Source organism: Lithobates pipiens, unplaced genomic scaffold, assembly GCF_037356315.1.
Source record: "Lithobates pipiens isolate NorthernLeopardFrog02 unplaced genomic scaffold, aLitPip1_a1.2 Scaffold_41, whole genome shotgun sequence".
Taxonomy (NCBI): domain Eukaryota; kingdom Metazoa; phylum Chordata; class Amphibia; order Anura; family Ranidae; genus Lithobates; species Lithobates pipiens.
Genome location: NW_027507861.1, coordinates 5,358,416 through 5,380,899, shown reverse-complemented (window position 1 = coordinate 5,380,899; position 22,484 = coordinate 5,358,416). Strand labels below are relative to the sequence as shown.

The 22,484-nt window shown below is 42.1% G+C and overlaps 1 pseudogene; it reads right to left on the bottom strand.

The window, feature by feature from the left end:
- Positions 1 to 22,484, bottom strand: part of LOC143956787 (uncharacterized) — an 802,170-nt pseudogene that overhangs the window by 214,352 nt on the left and 565,334 nt on the right.

The window sequence follows — 22,484 nt, the reverse complement described above, 5'->3', positions numbered from 1 at the left end:
ACTCCCTCTATACAGGGCTACCCCAATATCAACTTGCGCGCTTACAACTCTTCCAAAACACGGCGGCAAGACTTATAACAGGAAAAAAAAAAACCTGGGAATCCATCTTCCCTTCCCTGAGGAGCCTACATTGGCTAACTGTAAAAAATCGGATCACATTTAAGACCCTCTGCCTCACCCACAAATGCACACATGGAGACGCTCCTTAATAACTACGTGAGAAAATAAAACACTAAACACCCAATCGCAGCCTTCGTTCATCTAACCAAAACCTTCTCCACATTCCCAAATCCTGTTACAAATCAATGGGAGAACGGAGATTCGCAGTCCAAGAACAACAGCTATGGAACGCCCTACCGACTCACATCCGCATGGAAGAAAACCATCTGGCGTTCAGGAAAAAACTCAAAACCCACTTTTTATCAGATGCTTGACAACAAAGGGCAAATCCAATGCCTTGAGGTGATTCAGTTCACATTTTTAGTGCTTTAAAAGTTATTCATTCATTCATTTATTACAGACTATGGTATCGGGGTACAGGGATGTGGGGGGTCAGACAACGCAAGGGGTATCACCTTCTGTTGTATATCCCTAGAAATCACCCAGCATCCTGGCAGATTGTCAGGAGAACCCCAAGTTCCTAGCCAAGACAGGGGTAACAGTTGTATAACAGCACACACTCTATTATCCCACCACTGCCACACACATGACAAGGATGAAAGCCCACGGGAACTAAAAAACTAGGAGAGGACCTTGTATAGTGGAGGAGGGAAGGAGAGGGAGATTATTGTGATATACTTGGCACACTCTGCAATACCTCTGACCAACACTAGAGGGAGACTCCACCCATAGCTAGTTGGCTGACCACACACAGGCAGATACAAATCTTACATACAATCTGGTGCACTATGGGGGTTGGGGATCAGTCTAGTAATCATCATACACTTCTGGGGTTCCTCAGATTCCCCTACAAGCTAGAGTCCTTGTGTTACTCCCTCTTCCCACTATCCACGTACATCCCCACACCAGACACAGAACAGGGGACAGTGTGGGGTCGGGGGGCAGTTGGGGGAGTAGATGGAGATGTTGAGGAAAAAGTGCCCATTTTCAGTGGTTAGTGTGGGGGAAGGGGGATGCCTGCTGTTGTCAGTTGATTAAATGCATGGGGGGGTGTTGGGCATTAGTGATTAGTAGAAAAAATGGGGCAAGAACAAGGGGGAGACAGAGGTTCTAAATAGAGAGACAGGAGGAACTGTTGCCAAAGTAGTTTTACAGCAACAGTGGGGGACCAGAAGTGTAAAAAGGGGTCAGTGAGGGGGCAATACGAGGCACACAGGGTGGGCAGGAGAATGTGAGGGACATGGGAAGGATGGTAAAGATGTGGGGTAAACTGGGAGGAAGTGAGGAAACAAGGAGCTGAATAGGAAGGCAGTGGGGTGGGATGGGTGGTCAGTGAGAGATGAATACCTGGCTGATAGTGTCCTGTTCCGGAGGTTGATGTGAAGCTCCTCTGATGAGTCTTTTATGGTTTGGGTCCTCTCGGATGGTCCCTCTTGTCTTTTCTGATGAGTCTTCTCTGACCAAGTGGCTTCTGACTCTTTCCAGCACGATGACTGGACATGAAGGGGTAAATCTCTCCCAACTCTTGGCTTCTCTTCCTTCTGCTCACAAGTGTCCACAATCAGGGGAAAGTTCTCCTCTGTGTCCCTGATGGAAGATGGGGGCTTCTTGTCCTGGCTGAGAGGTACTGTATGAGGCACGTTCTTTGTCTGCACTACGGATGTGGGAAGACTCCAATCACATTGTGAGCCAGCTTCCTCACAGGGTGCCCCTCCCTCAGAGATGCCCTGGGGCCACACTGACTATAAACACAGTGTGAGGGAGGAGGGGGTTCACAAAAGAGGACCCCACCCTCCATTCTCTGGGATGACACAATAGAATCTCATTACAGATTTGTTATGTGAAGAAGGTTTGTTGGATGTTCTTCTGGTTAGGGGAGGGAAATTAGCATTGATTATTGAGTGCAGAGAGCAGAAGGGAGGGGATTGGGAGGAGCAGGATAGGGAATTTTTCTCCAAGGAATGAATTTCTAGCAGTGAATGTGGTTTTCCTTCCGTAAATTCCATTCATTCCAAAATGAGATTATAAAAGGAAATGAAATGTTGAACTCCTTCTGAGCGCCATTCATCAATCCATGGAATGTAGTGAGAAGATTTCTCCAAATTCTCCTTCAATAATCTCCTAGTGTATGAGGAGCTTTCCCTTTCTTGTGTCCTCTTCCTTCCTCCCCTGATCACACTGGTGTCTTCAGAGAGATCCGGAGCTGAGCTCTCACACCTCTCAGGACTCTCATATTGCACACAACGGGGGATCACCTCATACACTTCATCTTCTACATGTGCTGGACGCCATGACACTCATTTCTTGGGGAAAACGTTCTCCCGGAGATCTTGCAGGAGATGAAAGGAATGTTGTATGATGCATGTGTGAGACGAGGCACATGACATTGCACGCTCCATCTTCTGCATGCGCGGTATAACATACATTTTCATAATGCCGGTGTGGGGGAGGGGCGGTATGGCGCGCAGAGACACAGAGGCTGGTGCGGCTACTCCAATGAGTGTGTGAGAGGCTGTGAGAGCCATGAGAGTCAGAGTGCTGAGGAGCCGAAGTTGTGAGTGAAACAAGCCCAAAGCCTATGAGAGTGAGACCGGCAGTGTGCTGGAGCTCTGTAAAGCCGACTCCTTTTATATAGTGCAGTGCCGACGCCTGTGGTCAGCCTTTCTCCTAATATCATCAAGCGGCAACTGGCGTGTAGTGTGCCTGGAGCTCGCAACCTGGATTGTCTGGAGAGGTCGGAGAAGGAGAAACAGGGAGCGTGGCAGAACCAGCTGGACTGTGGAAATATGTCATGAACCATCTTCACAGCATAAGGAAACAGTGATTGCACTGAGTGGGAGATTTATAGGAGCAGTGACCACCGTGAAGGAGGTAGGATTCGGTCGCCACCGTGAAGGAGGTAGGTATCGGTTACCACCGTGTAGGAGGTAGGAAAATTGGTCACCCCCATGAAGGAGGTAGGAAAATTGGTCCCCACCAATCACCAGCGTGAAGCAGGTAGGAATCGGCCACCACCGTGAAGGAGGTAAGAATCGATAACCACTGTGAAGGAGGTAGGAATCGGTCACCACCGTGAAGGAGGTAGGAAAATTTGTTACCTCCATGAAGGAGGCAGGAAAATCGGTCACCACCATTCACCACTGTGAAGGAGGTAGGGATCAGTCACCACCGTGGAGGAGGTAGGAATTGGCCACCATCGTGAAGGAGATAGGAATTGGTCACCACCGTAAAGGAGGTAGGAATCGGTGATAATTGCTGCTGATTGCCGAGAGATTGCCCCTAAAATCTGCCTACATCTGCTGTTTTCTCTGACTGCTGTGTGGGATTGAAGGCTGCAGAAGGCGTTAGAAAAGGATCAGAACGCTAATTGTCAGCTTGCCAAAGTGCTGTTTGTAAATTGAAACCAATTTTATCAATTTTAACTAAGTTTATCTGGGTAAGAAAATAACAGTGATAAAAATTGTAACATAGTTACATAGTTACATAGTTAGTCAGGTTGAAAAAAGACACAAGTCCATCCAGTTCAACCTTAAAAACAAAAAAATAAAATAAAAAAATAATTGCACAATCCAAATATCCAATTTTATGCCCACAATTGATCCAGAGGAACGCGAAAAAAAAAACCCCAGCAGAGCATGCACCAATTTGCTACAGCAGGGGAAAAAAATTCCTTCCTGATCCCCCAAGAGGCGATCGGATTTTCCCTGGATCAACTTTACCTATATTAGTACCTTGTTATATTATGTACCATCAGGAAAGTATCCAAGCCTTTCTTAAAGCAATCTACTGAGCTGGCCAGAACCACCTCTGGTGGGAGTCTATTCCACATTTTCACAGCTCTAACTGTGAAGAAACCTTTCCGTACTTGAAGATGAAATCTCTTTTCCTCTAGACGTAAAGAGTGCCCCCGTGTCCTCTGGGTTGACCGTACAGAGAACAACTCAACACCAAGTTCACTATATGGACCCCTTATATATTTAAACATGCTGATCATATCCCCCCTTATTCTCCTCTTCTCAAGAGTGAATACATTTAGTTCCTCTAATCTCTCCTCATAGCTGAGCTCCTCCATGCCTCTTATCAGTTTGGTTGCCCTTCTCTGCACCTTCTCCAGTTCCCCGATATCCTTTTTGAGAACTGGTGCCCAAAACTGAACTGCATATTCCAGGTGAGATCTTACTAATGATTTGAACAGGGGCAAAATGATATCTCTCTCTCTGGAGTCCATACCTCTCTTAATACAAGAAAGGACTTTGCTCGCTTTGGAAACAGCAGCTTGGCATTGCATGTTGTTATTGAGCTTATGGTCTACCAAAACCCCCTGATCCTTCTCCACTATGGATTCCCCACTATGTTCAGTTGGCGAAGGATGAGGAAATCTGCATTTAAAACCAACTGATTATTGACCGAGCCTAAATCGGGTATCACAACACAGGTCCTGGATTGGATGGTCTATGTGGTAAACGGCCACAACATGTATTGTGGAACTAGTGACTGTTTAACCGGTTCCCGACTGGCGCACGACAATGTACGTTGGCAGAATGGCATGGAAAGACAAATGGGCATACCTGTACGTCTGTCACGTACCTGATATAAGAGCCCAGAATGCAGGGAGCGGCCTCTCGTAAGCCTCTGGCTCGAGAATCCCTGGGAGTGGGAACAGGAATTCAGGAGTTCAGGGGGCACAAGTGCCGAACTGGTGTAGGACTGGTCCGGACCTTGAAGAGCGGAGGATCCACAGGAGCGCTGGAAAGTAGACACCCGGCAGACAGGTCGAAACAACAGACGGAAGCAGGCACAGGCGGTCAGGCTGGAACAGCAGGTGGCAGACAGCAGACAGCAGCAGGCACAGGCGGTCAGGCTGGAACAGCAGGTGGCAGACAGCAGCAGGCACAGGTGGTCAGGCTGGAACAGCAGGTGGCAGACAGCAGACAGCAGCAGGCACAGGCGGTCAGGCTGGACCAGCAGGCGGCAGAAGCAAGGTCAGAAGTACAAGCCGGGTCGAAAACAGGCGGGCAACAACGGTACACAGGAAGAGGCAGAAGCGTAGTCAGACATTCCGAAGGTCGGTGGCTGGCAGCAAGCAGAGGTTGTCAGGAACAAGCCGGATACAGGGATCAAGACAATTGGGGTAGCAGAAATGAGAATAACCAGACACGCTGTAGACTGGACAGCAAGGAGGCACAGTAACAGGTTCCTTAAATAGCCCTTTGGGCGCCAAGAACGGTTGCACGGCGTGTCTGCGCACACCCACGTGTACCGGGGGCCGTTTGCAACATCGCGCACCCGCGTGCGCCCGCTCGTACCATTGCGCACCCGCGTGTGCCCGCTCGTACCATTGCGCACCCGCGTGTGCCCGTTCGTACCAACACGCACCCGCGTGCATCCAACGCACGCTAATGGATACTGATTAGTTCTCAACGTGGGGATTCCGCGGGCAGGCCTCCCATATGCCACTGGATTCCGGGGACGACCATGACAACATCCCTTTAAATTTGCCATTGTGCTATTGCGTGCACGCCTGCGGCAGCTCTTGTCTTCGGGGGATACCAGCGATCGTCTCATGGAGAGGATTAATGGGGAGATACTAATGTAAACAAGCATCTCCCCTTTCTGCCTGGTGACAGGACACTGATCATATCTCCCTGTGATCTGGAGCTATGATCAGTGATGTATCACACATGGCCCATCCCCCCTACAGTTAGAAACACTCCCCAGGATACACTAAACCCCTACAGCGCCACCTGGTGTTAACCACTTCAATGCCAGTCACATTTACACAGTAATCAATGCAATTTTAATCTCACTGATTGCTGTATAAATGTGAATGGTCTCAAAAATGCACCAAAGTTGTCCGACGTATCCGCGATAATGTCATGATAAAAATCGCTGATCGCCGCAATTACCAATAAATAATATATTAGTAAAAATGCCATAAAACTTTCCACTATTTTGAAGACGCTATAACTTTTGTGCAAACCACTTAATAAACGCTTATTGCAATTTTTTTTTACCAGAAATATGTAGAAGAATACATATCAGCCTAAACTGAGGATAAAAGATGTTTTTTCATATATATATTTTTGGGGGATATTTATTATAGCAAAAGGCAAAAAATAATGTGTTTTTTTTTTCAAAATTGTCGCTCTTTTTTTGTTTATAGCGCAAAAAAATTAAAACAGCAGAGGAGATCAAATACCACCAAAATAAATCTCAATTTGTGGGAAAAAAATATGTAAATTTTGTTTGGGAGCCACGTCGAACGACCGCGCAATTGTCAGTTAAAGCGACGCAGTGCCGATTCGCAAAAAGTGCCCTGGTCTTTGGCCAGCAAAATGGTCCGGGGCTGAAGTGGTTAATTGGGACAACGTGTTTTTTTAGGAAGTATAGAGGGTTGGGGTGGCTTATGGTACTTTTTTTAATGTGTTATTTTTTGGATTATTTCCTGCGACTAGAGTTGCCACCTCATCCCTTTAAACCCGAACACCTTTGAATTACACGGGTTCTGAGGCTAAATAAATGCAGATAAGGCACCGAGTGAGTTTAATTACCACCTTAATCAGCCACAGAACCCGTGTAATTAATATACGTTCAGGTCTAAAAGGGATGAGGTGGCCACCATTCCTGCGACACTTGGGGCAGATGATGCTAAACTGCTGTATAGTGGAAAGGAGTTATTGGACATCAGATTACAGTATAATGCATTAACTGGGAATGTCCCCTGGGGGGAGGGGATTTTATATCCCGAAGAATCTCATCCAATATATTGGGATCCCTTCATTTGGTAAAAGGCGTAGGAGACGGAAGGAGAGGAAGCAGAAGCGAGGCTGTTGGGCACGTGTGCTGACAAGGTTGAGAAGACAAACCCACAGACCCCCCGCTGTCCAGTCTCTTTCTCTTAGCTTAGCTTAGCTAGTCTTTCTCTCTCTTATTTTTTATTATATATTTGACAATAAAACAGTGACATCATACAAAAATTCAGAGTCACGCAATATTACATCATAAGCATCGCTCGGTCATTTTGGAACACAAAGGTATATCTAGTAAATTTAAAAGACATGAAATTTCTTCATTTTATGGATCAATTGAACATATTTGTCCTTGACCATTTCTTGAGTAATGGCGTCACCGCTGCGGTCCCGGCACCCCTAATGGGAACTGACTGTGCCACAGACCACAGGGCCGCACCACTAGAAGAGTAACTTTCACTTAACCATATGTCTTTTTTTAAAATAATATATTCCATTAGGTGTAGCTCTCAAAAGCGGGACAGAAAAAAGGAAAAGAAAAGTATAACTGCTTTAACATAAACCATTTTAACGTATTACATGTACCACCAAGTAATGTAAGTGAGTTCTCCAACTCTACTTGGTAGGATAGTGCGCTAGCCATGTTTCCCAACAGGAATTAAATCTGGACGTATTTTGGTTCCTAATGGCGAAGAATTTTTCATAAGTATATTGAGTTTTGACTCCTATATATGACTTCTGATAAAAGAGGCGTGTCTTTAGAATTCCATTTAGAAGTTATAGTTAGCTTTGCTGCTATCGGTATGTTTGTAACTAGAGATCTATATTTTCCCGGGAGTGAGTGCCCCCCTACGTTAAGGATGACCAGCTGTGGTGTGGGTATGATGGTTTCTCCTGTAACTTTATTTAGTAGGGAAAATACTTCCTTCCAAAACATTTTAACTACTCTACAGTTCCATAGTATGTGTAGGATGCCACCCCTTCCCCCACACTCCCTCCAGCAATTGGGGGAGGAGTCTGGGTAGATCTGTGCCAACCTCACTGGAGTTAAATAAGTCCTATATATTATTTTCAACATCAATTCCCAATGATTTACACAGTGGGGGTATCGAAAATGGGATTGGATGGCTGTTTGCCATTCCTTCTGCGTAAAGAGAGTTCCCAGTTCCCTTTCCCAATGTTGCATATTCGTGGATTTCTGGAATTTTCCACTGTACTGTAGCTTGTTGTAAAACCACAACAGTCCTTTTGTACTGTCTCAGTCTGACTTCAAGCATGACCAGGTTTCTCTATGAATATTATAGTGTAGGTTTGGGTTGTCTTTTTGAAAGTACTGTAAGTGAGTGGGATATGGGAGAATGAAGTGGGCTTAGGGTGTTTAGTTACTAATTCTTTATAGGTCTGTATTCCTTCTCTTGTCCACTGGTCAGTATTAAAAGTAGGTATAACGTGTTCGCAAATCTGCAGTGGAAGATCTGTGCATTTATCTGTAGTATCTTGAGGTACTGTGGTATGAAGGTTCTTCCACGCTAAAAGTGTGGCGTCTATAGAGTGGAAGGGTTTATGAATTAATTCCATATGAGTCAGACTTGACAAGAGCAGTGCGGAAAAATTCCTATTGCCCAACATGCACCTCTCAACCTGGACCCATAGTTTGGCAGATTTGGGCTCTATCCATGCTTTCGTCTGGTCTAGGTGAGGTGCAAAATAGTCGTTTATGAGATTAGGGAAATTTACGCCTCCATTCAATTTGTGTTTCAATAATATGGGAAATTAAATCTTGGTCATTTTCTCCCCCCATATGAAATGTCTAAATAGTTTATCTACTTCTTTAAAAAATTGGTCTGATACAACTATAGGTATGGTTCTAAAATAATATATGATTTTCGGTAACAGTGTCATTTAAGAGCTGCTATTCTCCCTACCCAGGACAATTCATACTTTGAAATGTGCTGCAGGTCCTGTTTGATTTCCTCTAAGCCCTTGTACACACGGTCGGAGATTCCGACAGAATGTGTCCGATCGGACCGTTTTGTCGGATATTCCGACTGTGTGTGGTCTACATCGGACTGTTTCCGTCAGAGTATCCGACGGACCAAGTTTTCCAACTTGTTGCTAAAATTTTCCGACAAAATTCTCCGATCGGACATACTCCGATCATGTATAGAGAATTCCGATCGGACAAAGTACCACGCATGCTCAGATCAAATTCCTACACCAAAGCTATTGGCTACTAGCCTGAACGTAGTCCCGTCGTAACCAAATAATGTCATCACGTCGGATTTTCCGACAACTTTGTCCGACCGTGTGTATGCAACAGTTTCGGACAAAATCCATCAGACAACATCCGATGGATTTGGTTGTTGGAATCTCTGACCGTGTGTACAAGGGCTTACAGTCTAGGAAAATTTGCTTCATATGTGGATGCTGTTGGGAATGATGGTGTAACTCCCAAGTATGCTAAGTTATGAGGTACCCATTGGAATGGGAAAGCTTCTTTAAGATGTTTTTTTATTTTTTTTTGTCAATCCAATCAGCAGAATAGAAGATTTGTTCAGAATTCAGTTTATAGTAAGATGCCAACCCAAAGTCATTTAGAATCATTTGTAACTTTCTCAACGAGGAGGCCGGACTTGTTAGTGTCAAGACTACATCATCTGCAAACAGCCCAATTTTATGGGAGTAGCTACCTATTTCGATACCTGAGATTGAGTCGCAAGATCTAATGGCTTCCACCAGGGGTTCCATTATTAAAGTGAAGATCAGTGCCGAGAGAGGACACCCCTGACATGTACCATTACTTATGCAAAACATGTCTGAGATAACATTAGAGTTGAATACTTTTGCTGTGGGATTTGTGTATAGAGCCATATATTGCTTTGGGTATCATGCCCTTCAGGCCAAATTTCTGCAAAGTTGCATCCAGGAACCCCCAATGTACTCTATCAAATGCCTTTTTGGCGTCAAGCGTTAGTACCACAGTGGGGGTTCCTCTGGACTCAGCCACTCGCAATAGATTATACAGTCTGCGAGTACCATCAGGTGCCTTTCGGCCCCTCACAAAGCCCACTTGATCTGCTTTAATCAGTTGTGGTGTGATTGTTGCTAATCGGTTGGCGATAAGTTTTGCATACATTTTTAGATCTGTATTAAGTAGCAAAATTGGTCTATAGTTTTGAGGACAGTTCCGGCCTCTTCCCCGGTTTAGATAAAGCTATAATAGTGGATTGAAGCATCTCTTTGAGAAAAGCAGCAGTTGAGGCGGCGTAAGGGAAGAGTTTTTTGTAGATATGATGTGAGAATTGTTGCAAAGGCTTGATAGTACTCTGCCGAGAAGCCATCGCTGCCTGGAGATTTAGATGTTGGGAATGTTTTGATTGTGTCAAAAAAAAAATTATTTTAGAATTGGGGAGTTCAAAAAATCAAGAGCTACAGTGTTAAGTCCAGGTAGTTTCAGTCTAGAAAGGAATTTATGTTGTGTTCATTGGGTTGTGGGGTCTGATACTAGATTATATAGATAACTATATTACTTTTGGAAAGCATTAGCAACTTCAGTTTGGTGAAATACTGTTTTCCCCGTATGGGGGTCAGTTATGTGGGTTAGCCTAGAGTTTTGTTGCTTTTTTTGGATGTAATTTGCCAGTAGTTTTCCCGCTTTGTTACTATGGGCATGGTAATTAGCCTTAAAGCGTTTAAGAGAGTTTGTGTATTCTTTCAGTAGAGTCTGCCTAAGCTGTTGTCTGCATTCTAAAAGCTCCATTGTGGTGTTACGGGAGGGGTTTTGTTTGTTATGTTTGTCCAGGGTGTTTAAGGTGGACAAAAGAGTGGTAATTTTTTTGGCCTTCTGCCTCTTTTCCCTTGCTGCAGCTTGTATCAGCAAGCCTCTACTATAGGCTTTATGAGCACACCAAAGATACATTACATTCTTTTCTGCACTATCGTTAAGCTGAAGATATTCCTCAAGCAGTTTGTATAATTGCCCCTTGTGTTGTGGGTTAGAGAGTAAAGACACTTTGTTCCTCTATAGATATGCAGGGTTGCATGAGTGTTGTTCATTTATGGTGATTGTCACTGGGGCATGGTCCGACCATGTTATATTATGAATCTTTACTTCCAGAGTCCTTTGTAGAAGGGTGAGATCTGACAAGATCAAATCAATCCTTGAATAGGAATTGTGGGGAGCTGAAAAGTTTGTGTAAACACGTTCTGAGGCATTCATCTCCATGAATCATATAAGTTGGAATTAGTGAGAAATGCTTTAATTTCATATCTGTGTATACTCCTAGAGGAAGAGCAGTCCATAGATTTGTCTACTGCCGCGTACACACGATCAGACCAGAATCCGTTGGACAATTCTATCGTGTGTGGGCTCCAGCGGACTTTTTCTTCCCAAAAGTCCAGCTGACCTAGAAATAAGACTGGCTTTTAGCGGACAATCCATTCGTCTGTGTGCTAGTCCAACGGACTAAAACCAACGCTAGGGCAGCTATTGGCTACTGGCTATGAACTTCCTTATTCTACATCATCACGTTCAAATCCATCAGACTTTTGGAGTGACCGTGTGTGGCCAAGTCCATTCGTTTGAAAGTCCGGCAGACCTCAGCTGCAAAGTCCGTTGGATTGTCCCCTGGACCAAGTCCACCGAAAAGTCCGGTCGTGTGTACGTGGCATACTACACAGTGAAAGTCTCCACATATAAGTAGAGAACTTCTACTGTGTTTTTTTATACGTTGATGGAGAGACTTTAAGAATGATGCTTGTCCCGTTTTTGGTGCATAAAGGTTTGCTATGGTATACATCGTGTTGTTCAGTTGACAAACCAGTATGATGGACCTGCCTTTTGCGTCTGTTATGACTTCATGTGGAGCAAATGCAAAATATTTAATGCTATTGAAGGTGGCAGCAAAGGATAGGAGTTGAAATGCTGGAAGATGGGATCCTTGTGTACTTCTGCCTGGTCTGCATTCACATACACTGTCCAGAGCAAGTTTTCATCATAGCTTAGAGGTACATAGAAAATAAAGAAAAATGAAAGAAAAGGAACAAAGAACATGTATAACGGATGCAACAAACATCATGTGCGAAAAATTTCTGCTTATGCACATTTGTTGGGGTCTATGCACCCCAGATCCAGTGCCTAATCCAGGTTAGGCTAATGTAAAGTGTGAGGAGCTACGAACTCAGATCAGGTATTCTTCCATTATTACCCATGTTTAACTTTTTACCACTCCTGGGATATTTTACGAGATGGTGGTGGTGTATGGGGTTCCTCGTCGTCCGGGAGAAACTGCCACTGTCTGGCTAGTTTCAATCCATTCTCTAGATTGGTGATAACAAAGGTTTTGTTACCATTTGTGACAATAATTTTGGTCAGAAATCCCATAGAATAGCATAGTATACTAGCTTCATTATGGGAACACTCACCTTAGATCGAAGCCCCCGCAGTGGTCCCGGCAAACTGGTTGTTTCCGGGTATCGCGGGCTCCAGCGTTGTGATTGTCGGAGCCACGATGACGTCACTCCCATGCATTGTAATGGCGCATCAGCTGAAGCAATGGCATGAACGAGCCGTTTCTTCAGTGCGCATGTGCCGATGATGTTGTGCAGATACAGGGGATATCTCCTGAATTGTGCAGGTTTAGGAGATGTCCGGGGTAGTTTCAGGTAATACTTATTATAGACTTACCTGTAGTAAAAAGTGGTTTGTAAAGGGTTTACAAGCAATTTAAAGTGAATAGTTTGCGTGCTTAAAGAGGCTTGAAGCCACGTGTATGTTAAAGTCATCTTTTTTTCCATTTTAGTGGCGTTAATACATAAAGTTTCAATTTGTGTGGGAGCCTTAGAGAAAAGAGGTTTACTGTATAAGTGATGCTGCAGATGGGCTCAGTGAGGCTGCAGATGGGCACAGTGAGACTGAAAATGGGCATTGATTACCCAGTAGCTGCTGCATTTTCCCACCCTAGGCTTATACTCGAGTCAATACGTTTTCCCATTTTTTTGTGGTAAAATTAGGTTTCCCCCGGCTTATATTGGGGTCGGCCTATACTTGAGTATATATGCTACTTTATGATTATTTACAGGTTTGGTATGGATTTGGGGTGTGGCCCTGCGCCATTTTATTTAATTTTGGTGAAAGGTTCCCCTTAAAATCCATACCACACATGAAGGGCCTGGTATGGATTTTGAGGGACCTCCACGCTTTTCTTTTTTTGGTTTGGGGTTCCCTTAATAGTCATACCAGAAGCAAACAGGCCTGGTAATGGACTGGGGGGGACCTATGTCTTTTTTTTCAGTGATTTTTATCTATATTGCTGAGACCCGACAATTACAGCTGTGATCAGTTTTAAATGACGTTTTTTCTTTTAGAAATGTCATTTTGCTGTGGTATTGTTCTAAACAGGGGAAAATGCACCACTTTACAGGCAGACTAAGGGGACCCAACAGGCACCATGTTTAAAGGAATGTATAATTTATATTGTTTCAATTTAAGCATTATTAAAATCTCTGCTCCCAAAAAAACGTCAGTTTTAAAAAAGTTTTTTTTTGCATTGATACATGTCCCCTGGGGCAGGACCCGGGTCCCCAGACACTTTTTATGACAATAACTTGCATATAAGCCTTTAACATGAAAAAAAAAAAAAAAGTGTTCCTTATAGTGTTCCATAGACTTTAACAGCGTTCTGCGGCTTTCAAATTTGCCACGAACACCACACAATGTTCGCTGTTCGGTGAACAGGCAAACGCCCAATGTTCAAGTCGAACTTACGTTCGACTCGAACATCGGGCTCATCCCTACTCATGATATAAAATAAATGTACAACACTCTCTATGTGACACCAGTTTGTAGAGTCCACCTTGAGTTTCCAAGAGATAGTCAGCAGCCATGCAGTTCTGTGACACCACCTTAGGTGATGGAGACACTTCTGCTGTCAGCTCTGCTATAACATCAATGGTCTCATTGGTTATCTGATCCATGACTCCAGTACACGGGTTCATCTTACTTATCTTAGATGACTTAGACTCCCCATCCCATCTATGAAAGGCTCACTGCATAAAACATATCCAGTCCAGAGAAAATGTTTCTTCTCACTGGAAGGTCAGGGGAGTATTGGGAGAAATTGAGGCTTTCCCTTACAGATATGGGGGGGGGGGCAACATCACCTAAAGTACAGCTATGGGTGGGATTGAAGGGAAGACATTTTAGGGGGCTCCTTCTACACAAGAAGGAAATGTTATCTGGAAGGACTAGGAATCCATTGGACCAATGGGGATTAAACATTCTGCAATTACATTGATAAACCATGAAATGTTACTGGCCTGTGATTGGCTCTCTTATTGTTAGTGAAGTAAGTGATACTCCCCTTGTCGGTATCATTCATGGAATTTAATAAACCATGTGAAATGTTTCCCCCAAATCCAAAAAGGTGACCCCCTTGGGTAGGTACCCCTCCTAATATTCCTAATATGAGTTTGTAGTCCCCACTACTACAGGAAACATGTGGGCAATCATTTACACCTATTACAGCAGGACAGTAAATATCAGAAGGCAATTCAAACATAAGACCAACAGCAGGAAGTCTTCTAACTTAATGTGTAATGTAATCTGTCATTAGAATCCCCAGAGTTCCCTCCGCAACATCGTTTTATCACCTTTTATCCTGTCTGTAGATCTGTTATTTTCCCACCTTCTGTAACAGGGTGACAACCCTCATCATTCTGCAGTAACATTACACAGCAGTGTTATCACCCTGTACAGGGAAGTTTTAGATAGATTATAAGTAAGACACACAAGTAAAGTCCAACTTCAGATAATGCTTATAAAGCAGTTACAGCAACAAGTTTCTAAGGTTTAAACCACCATATTAAAGAAAACTGACAGTTGTAAGCACCCCTAGCAGTGTTATATGGTCTTTTCCAACCACGTCCAACTGCCAATTTTGCCAAATAGCTTGGGTTTTTCTACAGGAAGTAGAAGGAAAACAGATCTACTGGGAGGATCAACAGGTAATAAAAATGTTACAAGAGGAAACTCAGAAAAACAAAATCTTCTATACTAATGACAGATTGCACCATTTATGTAATTATTGATCTGCCCATAGTTACACTTTTTTTTTTCAATCAAATTTTTTTTATTTCATTTTTCAATTTACAACAAAGAAGAACTCGCAACACAAAAAGCTTTCCCACAAAACAACCCAACCAAACAAAACAAAAACTTGTTACACTTTAGTGCCAACGTCATAACATTTCCAGGGATAAGAAGTGTTCTTTGAAAACTTTACACCAAAAAGAGATCTGTCCATTCAGAGTCATGAACCATTTCACTGCCAGGTCCTCACATCGTACAGACCTGACAGCAGGGGGTTAACACACAATCCTGTTGCTGCAGCCACTCTTTTTATTAAATAAAAGGTGATTATATTGGAGTGCAGCTGTCCAGATCCCTTCCTTTACATTCCCAGGACCAACATGGCGAGTGTGGGGGCGGGGGGAGAACGACGGACACACGTCCACTCTCCTCCCCTTCTTGCTTTGACCCAGAAAGCAAGGTTTATGATGTCACTTCCAGGTCAGCCTCTCAGGGTGTGTTTTGCAGTGTTATCTGCATCACAAAACATTTAGTTTAGCCCAGAGGAGACATTGGGGGTCTTTTAGTCCTTAGATATCTCTTTAAAGAGAACCTGTCACCTAAAAAATATCACATACAGAACTTTTTGTCTCCTATGTGATGAAAGAAAAAAAAATTAAGTTACACTCAAGCACATAACCCCCACCCCCCCCAAAAAAAAAACATGGCCCCCACCTCCACATATATGCACATACAAATGTAAACAAATGCCTCAGGAGTTCCTACAAGTGAAAACGTTGATTGCGATACACGTTACATATAACCGCGCACGCCGGAGTCAGAGCAAGAATTCTAGAGCCAGACCTCCTCTGTAACACTAAACTAATATCTATAGAGTTTTTTTTAAGTGTTGCCTATAGAAAATATAGGTTACTGAAGTTTGTCGCCATTTCACGGCGCACATAATTTAAGGTTTGGCAAGCTGGGTATCTATTTACTTTGCGATACCTTGTTTTTTTATATTTTACCAAAAATGCGGGTAATTTATTGCATTTTGTTTCCCTAAGCTTCACTTTAGTTGTTTTTTTTACTGACATTTTGTGTTTCCGAGACCATTGAGGTAATATTGTGTGACATAAAAAATTTAAACTACCACTATTTTATTTTTTAGGATGTCTGCTTTCAGAAAATATATAATGTTTGGTATATTTCCATCATCTTCAAGGCTAAAATTATTTTTTAAACATGTGTGCAAAAAACGCAAAAAGAGCTCTGGCAGTGAAAAGGTTAAAGTGAACCCCAGCTGGAGGAATTTCAGTCCCCAGAAGTGGTAGGAATATGACCTCACACTCAGCCCCCGATCTCTTGTAGGTGTGCTGTGTGAATAGTCTATGGAGAGGAGTAATAGCTAAACAGAGAATGCAGATAACAAGAACATCCATTCTACACCTGATGAGATCCCCGAGACTTTCATCAGAACCAGATGGAATACAATTAGCCAGCTGAACTGAAGTGATACTGTTAAATACATCCCATAAACAGCAGCAACCCAGTGTGGGAAGGCCTGCGGCAGCTTAGGGGATTTCTTTCTCACCAAACAGAGACTTCTCCCTGGCTGGTGTCCCAGTCACAGACCTGCCTGCAAAAATGTCACCCGTGAGAGGAGATAAAATATGGAAAGGAGGCATTTATCATGGGAGGGGAGGTTTGGAGAAGGTGTGCTTAGCTGGAGCCGTGACACCTGACTTATGGTGTATCAACAGTCAGAAGAACCTGGAATGGACTCTCTTAATGAGGCTTCAGAGGCTTTGCAAGATGCCACTTGACCCCATCCTAGTCCCTGGTACTGCGACAGTGTCAATCATGTATTAGCTCAGGATCTGGCAATGAAGAAAACACTTGGTAACATTGCCCAGTTAGTGAATGATGAAAATGCATTACATGTTCTGTTAAAGCTCCATAAAAAAGATAAATATATGAATTATGAGGAAAAAAAAGTCAGTGCATCCGATCATTACATTCCAGTTTGCAGATTTTGTTTTTATAAAGTAGCATTTTATCTTTTCACTTCATCCCTACCTTATGGGATAACATTGGGGCTATGAAGCTAATGGAACACCCGCAACTCCTTTAATACCCCCCTTCTTACAGAGTTCCCTCTCTACAAGCTTCTCTGCTGAAGCTTGTGAATCCTATGGTTGCAGATTATCCCGGTATTAACTGTAAACATTTGTCACATTCAGAGCATTAAAATGGCTTCTCTCCAGTGTGAACTCTCTGGTGTCTGTTAAGATTTGATTTCTGTGTAAAAGCTTTGCCACATTCAAAACACTGATATGGCTTCTCTCCAGTGTGAACTCTCTGGTGTTTGATCATATCTGAATTTTGTGTAAAAACGTTGTCACATTCAGAACACTGATATGGCTTCTCTCCAGTGTGAACTCTTTGGTGTGTGATAAGGTCTTTCTTGGTTATTAAATCTTTTCCACATTCAGAACACTGATATGGCTTCTCTCCAGTGTGAACTCTCTGGTGTGCGATAAGATTTGATTTTTGTGTAAAAGCTTTGCCACATTCAGAACACTGATATGGCTTCTCTCCAGTGTGAACTCTCTGGTGTGCAATAAGTTTTGAGTTTGCTGTAAAAGTTTTATCACATTCGGAACACTGAAATGGTTTCTCTTTATTGTGAATCTTCTGGTGTGTGATACGTTTTGCCTCCATTGTAAAACCTTTGTTGCGTTCCAAACAAGAAATATCTTCTGAAATGACTCCTCTTATGTATACATGGGATGGACTTTACTATAAAGCCATTGTCACTTCCAGAACACTGAAATGACTTCTCTCCTGTTGTCCTCTGAGGCTGGATCAGTGTTGAAGAAGTTCCAAAATATGTATGACTTTTAGAACATGGATATGTCTGGAATCCTTTGAAAGTTTTTATTGCAGTTCACTGGAGGATTCACAGTCACTTATAACACCCAAATGGATCATTTCCAATGTGACTTTGTATTATTGATAAAGACCAGCATGACAAAAACTTGGTTCCTCAGTCCACCTGTACAGAAAAAAAAAAGAATTCTGTAAAAAAAATGGGTTTTAATAAAATTACTTTATTTTTTAACATTTTATATTAACTGCTTCCCACTCAGCCTATTGTAATATGACGGCCAAAAGGAGCCATATTTTTCTGGGAGATTTTTCTACATGGACATTCCAACATGTAAATCACTTTGCTTGTAGAGCAATTAATAAATCTTTTCATTTTAAATGTTTTGGATCGATCTGAATCAGTGAATATCTGAGGAACATGTGAGGTACATTGAATGAAAGTACAAATGAGTGAATTAGTAGATAGAGAATATTGAAAAAGTGCAGACATGTGACCCCTGATAGTGCTAAGGGTTAAATATATTTCTACCCAGAACAAGTAAAAATGAAAAAAAAAATACGGTCAACTGAAAAGTGTTATGGGAAAACTCCCAACGTTTCAAACCAACAAAATGAAACCTTCTGCATGTGGTGATCAATCTTGAAGGAAATAGATTGAGGATCTTTATAGAAGAGCTCCAGTTTCCCAACAAAATTAACCGCATACCAACCAGATGCCTCAGTTCTACTTCAGCAGCAAGGCTTGGCTGCGCGAATCGCCATTATGGTACGTTGGCGCCATAAATGGGCACTAGGGGGTGCTCGCGTGCCACCGGGGGTGCGCATACGCTTCCGCTCGTTCCCCGAGCTGATGCCAGTGCGGTCTCAATCACCTCCGGGCTCCCACGTTCGCTCGGGGCACATGGAGAACCCGGAACTGTGTGTGTGTAAATACACAGTTACCGGTTCTCTGAGTAGTGAACTGAGAGATCGTCTGTTCATACAGAGTATAAACAGTGATCTGTTAGTTTCCCTACACAGTCCCATTCCCCTTCAGTTAGAACATGTACTAGGAACACATTAACCCCTTCACTGCCCCCTAGTGTTAACCCCTTCACCACCAGTGACATTTTTACAGTAATCAATGCCATTTTAAATCGCACTGATTGCTGTATTATTGCCAATGGTTCCAAAAATGTGTCAAATTGTCCGATGTGCCCGCCATAATGTTGCAGCCACTATAAAAATCACATCGCCGCCATTACTAATAAAAAATAAAATAATAAAAATGCCATAAAACTATCCGCTATTTTGTAGACGCTCTAACTTTTGCGCAAACCAATAAATGATCGTTTATTTCAATTTTTTTACCAAAAATATGTAAAAGAATACATATCGGCCTAAACCGATGAAAAAAAGTTTTTTTTAAAATATTTTTTGGGGATATTTATTATAGCAAAATGTAAAATATAATGCTTTTTAAAAAAAAAATTGTTGCCGTTTTTTGTTTATAGTGCAAAAAATAAAAACCGCAGAGGTGATCAAATACCACCAAAAGAAAGTGGGACAAAAAGGACGTCAATTTTGTTCGGGATCCATGTTGCAGGACCTCACAATTGTCAGTTTAATCGACGCAGTGCCAAATCGCAAAAAGTGGTCTGGTCTTTGGCCAGCAAAATGGTCCGGGGCTTAAAGTGGTTGTATAGTCTAAATTTGAACCTTTACCTACAGGTAAGCCTATAATAAGGTTTACCTGTATGTAAAAAAAATCTCCTAAACCCGTATGGTTTAGGAGATATTCCCTTCATAATGAGCCGCTGACTGCAGTGGCGCATGCGCACAGGGGATTCTCGGCTGGAAGCCCGGCAGACGCCAGACCCTGCCGGGAGGAAATCTCCCCCACACGTGCATGGGGGTGACTACATCATGGCTCCAAACACTCACAGCGCTGGAGTCCTGATACCTGGAAGGCACGCCGAGGGAACATGTCAGCTCCCTCAGCGTGCATCGGGTGAGATGTCAGGCCTCGTTCTAAGGTAAGTATTTCATAATGAGCTAGTATGCAGTGCATACTAGCTCATTATGCCTTTTCCCTTACAGGTGTGTAAAAAAAAATGTCAGCGGGGATACAACCGCTTTAAGTGGTTAAGAGTCAGCAGCTATAGCTGGTAATATAAGGAGACTTACCTTTCCAGGGATCCAGTGATGTCCTCACCTGAACCAATTTGTCAATGGTCTTTGGGTGAAGGCACCGGCATCTCAAGTAAGGTAACAGGAAGTGATGCCTTTCGGCCTTCACAGTCAGTTTTCTACTGCGCATGCGGGAGCTGCTCTGTGCCTTGTGAATGGTCCTGCAGTCTTCTGGGACTTGTGATGTGTACCAGAAGACTGCGGGGGGGGAGGGGGATGAACTTTCAGCTCAGACTGCGGTGATCTGATCTGGAAGTGAGCGGGTACCTGCCAAAATCAGGTACCCACCCCCTCAAAAAAAGTGCCAAATGTGTCAGTGGAGGGGGAGGATGCTAGACATGTGCAAAAGGAAAAAAATAATTTCATTTTTTTTTGTTTTAATTCGTTAATTAATTAATTTCATTTAGTTATATTCGTTAAATTCATTAAATTCATTTTCGGATTTTGTTTAGTTTTCTACTGAATTCGAAAAATCGGTCACATTCGAAAATATTTCAACCAAATTCGAAAATATTTCTACCGGATTCAAAATTATTTCAACCGGATTCTAAAATATTTTGTGACCCATATTTAGGGCCATGTACCTCGAGGTCACTTGGTGCTAGAAACCCCAAATTAGAGATGTTATAGTGCTAGTTCTACTGTGTTTGCATACAAAATTGGGGTTTCTAGCTATATGTGGCTCCGAGATACGTGGCCCCAAATTCGGGTTGCAAAACGTCATTCTCTGCTGCAGAAAAGTATTTGGCATATTGCCCATATCTGGGGTCACTTGGTGGCAGGTGACGTGGCAAGTGGACAATCCACAACTTGTGGCAGGTGACGTGGCAAGTGGACAATCCGACATCCGTGACTTCTTCAATCAGGCATGCTGACAACTTCATTGATGTGATAAATATAAATGAAATAAGATGTGTGTGTTTTTTGCACTGTACACTGCAAGTATGAGAAGTTGATGTGACAGATGTATATAAGTAACTAACCATCTTCCAAAATTTCTAATTCAAATAGAAAAGATTAGAACAGAATAGAAAAAAATATATAATGGAATAGAATAAAATAGAAAGAATATACAACCATCTTCTGAAATTCGAATTTGAATAGAATAAATTTTGAATTTCGAATAGTATGAATTCAAATTTTAAAATTAATTAATTTTAAATTTGGACAGAAAAGATTATAATAAAATAGAAAATAGACTAGAAAAAAGATAGAACAGAACAAAATATATTATATTCTTTTCTATTCTTTTTCTAGTGTATTTTTTTATATTCTATTAAAATCTTTTCTATTAAAATCGAAAATCATTATATACTAAATTCGAATTTTCGGAAGATGGTTATATATATATATAATTTTTTTTTTTTTTCGACATTTGAATTTCATATTCAAATTCAAATTCATTCTATACGAAATTTGAATGTTCGTAAGAAATATATATTTATATATAACCATCTTTCAAAATTCGAATTTAGTATATAATGATTTTGATTTTAATAGAAAACATTTTAATAGAATATAAAAGAATAGACTAGAAAAACAATAGAACAGAACAGAATAAAATATAATATATTCTGTTCTGTTCTATCTTTTTTCTAGTCTATTTTCTATTTTATTATAATCTTTTCTATCCAAATTTAAAATTAATCAATTTAAAATTTGAATTCATACTATTCGAAATTCAAATTTGTTCTATTTGAAATTCGAATTTCAGAAGATGGTTGTAGATTCTTTCTATTTTATTCTATTCAATTATATTTTTTTCTAATCTTTTCTATTTGAATTAGAAATTTTGGAAGATGGTTACTTACTTATATACATCTGTCACATCAACTTCTCATACTTGCAGTGTACAGTGCAAAAAACACCCACATCTTATTTCATTATATTTATCACATCAATGAAGTTGTCAGCATGCCTGATTGAAGAAGTCACGGATGTCGATTGCAAGGCAAGTACATATGCTGTATGTCATTGTCCACTTGCCACGTCACCTGCCACAAGTTGTGTATTGTCCACTTGCCTCAACACCTGCCACGAGTGCCATGTGACCAGCTACGAGTCCCACGTGACCTGCCACGAGTGCCATGTGACCAAGTTGTGGATTGTCCACTTGCCATGTCACCTGCCACCTGTGGGGTTCCTAGCACCAAGTGACCCTGAGATATGCCAAGTACTTTTCTGCAGAAGACAATGACATTTTGCGACCCGACTTTGGGGCCACGTATATTGTAGCTAGAAACCCCAAATTTGGTATGCAAACACAGTAGAACTAGCACTACCAAATTTGGGGTTTCTAGCACCAAGTGACCCCAAAATATGTGGCCCCAAATTAGGGTCGCAAATTGTCATTCTCTGCTGCAGAAAAGTGCTTGACATTTTGTGACCCGACTTTGGGCCCCCGTACCTCAGGATCACTTGGTTAGAAACCCCAAATTTGGAGATGCTGTAGTGCTAGTTCTACTGTGTTTGCATACCAAATTTAG